Source organism: Sinocyclocheilus grahami, unplaced genomic scaffold, assembly GCF_001515645.1.
Source record: "Sinocyclocheilus grahami isolate Dianchi unplaced genomic scaffold, SAMN03320097.WGS_v1.1 scaffold96.1, whole genome shotgun sequence".
In the NCBI taxonomy this organism is placed as follows: Eukaryota; Metazoa; Chordata; class Actinopteri; order Cypriniformes; family Cyprinidae; genus Sinocyclocheilus; species Sinocyclocheilus grahami.
The window spans coordinates 1,789,104-1,794,289 of NW_015505275.1; positions in this window are offsets into that span (position 1 = coordinate 1,789,104).

Below are 5,186 nucleotides of genomic sequence, written 5' to 3' on the forward strand. Positions count from 1 at the left end.
ATGGCGAGAGGGGGGGGGGCTGGGGGGGGGGGGGGGGGAAGCAACAGTGGGATCACAAAGCATACTGCTGACTATCAAGGCATAGATATAACATGGCACAGCCAATGATGTAACAAGGTCTTTTTATTAGTTAATAAGTTTAATTAGTCAGCATTGTACAATTAAACCCACAGATACCCTAGTGTCAACACAAACATATATGGACTTTACAGTGAGTGTGTATGTGTATGTGTGTGTGCACGCGAATATACAGAATGTGTAGTGTATCTTTAAATATTTGGATATTGAAATATTGGAAGCATGAGAATTCATTTAAATACAAAGATGTCTGTGTGTATGTATATATCACAAGGTTGAAGAGCTGTCGGAATTATGATGAATGCTGGTGTGTATGCTTCGGGAGTAGTAATGTGGTATGAAGTACACAGGCCAGGCCAAATTCCACACAACAGAGATGCAGTCTAAAAAAATTCAGCCCATGTTATACCTCATGCCAGCACACGTCCCTTTAAGGAGCTGACTACATATATTAAGACAGTTCAGATCTATCAAACATTTGACCCCTCAGTTATAATTTTCTTCTCAATCCCTCACTTTTATCTTCACAGCATCAGCTAGATAACTTCACCTGCAAACAGATACACAACGTGTAAAAAAAAAAAAAAAAAAAAAAAAAAGCCTGAGCATAACGTACAAATTCAAAGAGACAAGTTTCATTCGGGCCGTGTGAGATTCGTACCTCTCACCAGTCGTAGCGCGGACGGGAGTGAGGAGGATGGTGGCGTGGTGACTCGTGGCGAGGCGAGGGAGAGGAGGAGGAGCTAGGAGGCGCTGTCAGGGCCAGCTGCTGTCCAACCCCTGCACTCCGCTCACGCCCATAGTCTAAACTACGGGCATTATGGGGGCGGTACCGGCCCACCTCTCTCCTCCACTCTTCATCAAAGGAAGCTGCCTCACCTGAAAGAGTGATTTTTACAATAGTGAATAAGAGAATTTTGTTCACAAAGGTCCGCGACGACATTTAAGCAGTTGCAGAGGAAAAAAGAAAGAGGGATTTGGCTCACTCTCTTCCAGATTGAAGAAGTCCTGTCTCTCTTCACGGTCTCCTGTGAGACGGTTCCTTGAGCGTTCCATCACGTGACCTCTCTCACCAATGTGATGCCCTATAGCCATTCGCTCCAGCCCACTCGTACTGTCCCGCATTGTTTGACGCGTCTCTCTGATCTAAACAAAAGCACACATACACAATTTAAGAAACAATTAGGGGCGATTAAACAGTTTTGACACTTCTACATGTGGTACTTAAGGGAAAAAAAATATTTAAAAAGCATCAGCAATCCAGTTTTACCAGGCTATCACGGTCATTTAAAAAAATAAATTTTTTTTTAAAGAATTTCTGCTGCCAAATGCCTGGATCATTGCATTAATAAAACGTAAAACTCAGATTAATGATGAATAACAATGATGATGGACAGGGATGCACCGAAATGAAAATTCTTGGCCGAAGTTGACCGAATACCAAACACAGTTATTCGTAATTCTTTCCAACAAGTATTTTGCCAATTTTTTTCACCATTGCATAAATTAAATAGCCAAAATGTGCCTTTTACCGTGTAAAATGTAAAACATTTTTTTAACAATTTAAAATGATTTACTTAACACTGAATTTTTTTTTTAACATTCTAGCACAATTTGACGTAAAATTAATAAGTAAAATAATATTATTTGGTAATTTTTGAGACCCCCCCCCTTCTTGATGTACATTGTATTTTTTTAATGTACAAATAAACGCAGCCTTGCTGAGCAGAAGAGAATTCTTTTAAAACATTAGAAAATATTACAGATCCCAATTTGAACACTCTGTGTGACCGTTATAATAAATGTATTAATAGAGCTGTTGTAATTATTATTATTATTGTCTTTATTTTATTTTCCAGAACAACGGTAAAATGACAATACTAACATTTATGAATGTTGATGGAGTTCTTGCTTTTTCTCAGCTTTTATTTTAGCAGAATCTGGCAGGAAGACCTCAGTGCTTCTTTGTCTTGACAACAGCACATTTATGAATGATTCGAATTACGAATTTGGGATGTTTATCACACGCATCACATTATAGTCACATGCCTTGTAAAAATTCATAAAAATGTTCCTGATAAGTTTTTCCCACCTTGTTACACTTGTGATGTTCCCAGTCAAAAACGGCCAGCCTACAAATACTTATGAATTTCTTGTTATGCAACATTACTACTAAATATTGGATTCAATCTTTTTATCAAAGTTTTTTGTCTATTACCACAGGTTTTGTATTTCTTTGCAGACCTGACTGATCATAAGTCTCACTGAGTTTATGCGCTTTTGAACGAAACCTGCCAAAATTATCCACAAATAATGTTTTTTTTGTCTTTCACTCAAACATAAGCTCAAGAGGCCTATGACCAATCAGTTCTAAATAACAAAAAACTAAATCTGTGCTAACAAAGAAAACAAGCCAAAAAAAAAAAAAAAGAGGATTTGGGGGTAATACAGAATAATGAGAGATTTACAAGCAGTTTTTAAAGGCAGGTCATTTTTGATCAGGAACAACTTAGCTGAACAATTTTTGCACATCACAAGGGTTAAAAATCTGCAAATCGAGCCCTTTTTACAGCTCTATTGTGTACCTGCAAGCGTGTACGTGGATGCTGGATCTGAGGGGTGAAAGGAAACGGGTCCATCCCAAAAGACCCAAAGAGACCCCTCATCTGGTGTCTTTGTGCTGCGAACGGATCCCTGTCACAACATAATATGCACATCCTTTTACAGTCATAAAATGTACTTAAAATTTATTTTAAGGCACTAATGGATTATGATGTTCACCTCAAACACTCAACTACATGTTGTCATTTTGATAGTACTAATACTCACATCATGTATGGGCTGTCATCCACATCATTCAAATAGCGAAACATTGTTTTGGTTTTTTCTTGGTTGGTTGAACTTGCACCAGTAAATAAACTTCCGTCTCTTTAATCAAGATCCAACACAACAGCAGCTCAGGAGCTCGTAATTGGTCAACCAATCAAGTTCCCTTTGCCAGATATGCAAAACTGTCTCAACTGGAGAATTATACAATCCGGCCTGCGCGCTCTATTACCTGGGAAAAGGGAAAGGGGAAAAGATTTAGTTTTGGTTGGACAGGAGATGATGCTGCATGTGACCTGGGAGTATATGGAAGAGTTTTGTAAAACTGTGGTATGGCCCAGTATCCCTATGTGGAAGTCTGACACTCCAACAGTGGATTTGGAGGGATTACAGACCAAAATAGCAAACAATCAAGTTGATTTGGTGAGTGGATTTTATAGACATGTGAACCAGAAATACATTAATTTTAAGCAAATTTTTACAGATGGATCAAAAGACCCAATAACAGGAGTTGCAGGTGCTGCAATTGTAGTTCCTAGCCAGAAGAGTGAAATGAGCAGGCGAACTTCAGATCACTTAAGTGTATATGCTGTTGAGCTGTTTGCCATTTTGATGGCATTAGAATGGATTGAATATTCTAAGGTAAACAGAACTTTAATTTGCAGCGACTCTGTCTCTGTACTGCAGAGTCTCAAGACCGGCATAGTTAAGAATCATCAGGAGCTTTTTTATGACATTATGTCTATCTATTCAAGAATATAAGGTGATGAGGTTATATTTATGTGGGTACCAGCACATATGGGTATTATAGGAAACAAAAAGGTAGACAAAATAGCTAAGAAAGCACTGCAAAAAGAGAGCATAGAAGCAGTTATCAACCTTTCAAGATCAGAAGGAAAGAGTATAGTGTGGGGAAAAATTATTAAAGAATGGCAACAAAGGTGGGATCAAGAACTAAAAGGAAGACATTTATACTTGATTTAAAAAAGAGTTGGCACTGTGGAAAATAAGGGAGGAAACAGGAGAGAAGAGACTATTATGACCAGAGTAAGAATAGGGCATAATAAATTAAATAGCACTCTTCATATTATGGGAAAACACCCAACTGGTTTTGTGAACAGTGCCAAATACCTGAGACTGTAGAACATGTGCTTATTAATTGTTCAAAATATGAATTACAGAGGATGGACATGATAAATGACATGGGAAAAATAGGACTAACAGGACGTGGAGTAAATAATATAATGGACTGCAGTAGGAGTGAACAAGGAATTAAATATTTGATTTGCTTTCTGACTAAAACGGGACTCATGACAAGAATATGATGTCTAAAGTATATGGGAAATAATTAGAACCAGAAGATGGCAGTAATGCAACGTTAAGGATGCAAGCTGCCGTTAAAACCCAAAGAAGAAGGCCTAGCGGCCTCTTAATAGGAACTACAACCTGTGTTGGGCGTGTGCGCAGGGTGGGCTGGCTGGATATTGCAGGAACTACGACGAGACGTTTTTCGCTTTCATTCACGTCAGATTGATATACTCTCAAACCCGGACGTAACCAACGCCTAGTCGCCGGAGAGGAACGGTAAGCAATTCTTAATCTGTTACATTATTTTATTTGGCTTTTAACTTATCAAAGGGTTGTTAAACCGTACACGTTTTAGGTCAAGTTTTACCGTTGAGTAATTTTGATTTAGGATGATCTGTGGCCCTCTCAGCAGTGCTAGCGCGTTAGCTTAGCCTCGCAGCATCCTGTCGCTCTCATTAAACAAAACTTTGATTTACTTCACTGTTGACAGATCTCCCAAAGATTTATTTAGTTTTCTGTTATCACCACAAACTCCACATTTCTTCGCCATTTACTGTAGTATTTAATTAAGTACATTTATCAGGCGAAGTTTTTAACTAACATTTGGCGGTGGAAGAGAGCATGATTAAATTTTATTATTATTATTATTATTATTATTATTATTTCTAGTATGCACACACACTACCATTCGAAAGTTTGGTTTTTGAAAGAAGTCTTATGCTCACCAAGGCTGCAGTTATTTGATGTTTGATGTTATTTGATGGATAGAAAGTTCACAAGATAAACCTTTATTTGAAATAGAAATCTTTTGTAACTAGGGATGCACCGATATGAAAATTGACCGATACGATAACCGATTATTCTTTATTTTTGAAAGCCGATAACCGATATGTTGGGCGATAAATCTATATCCAAATTGTTATATACTTTTTGAGAGCCTGATTACAAAAAAGGTCTCATCATTAAAAGTCACA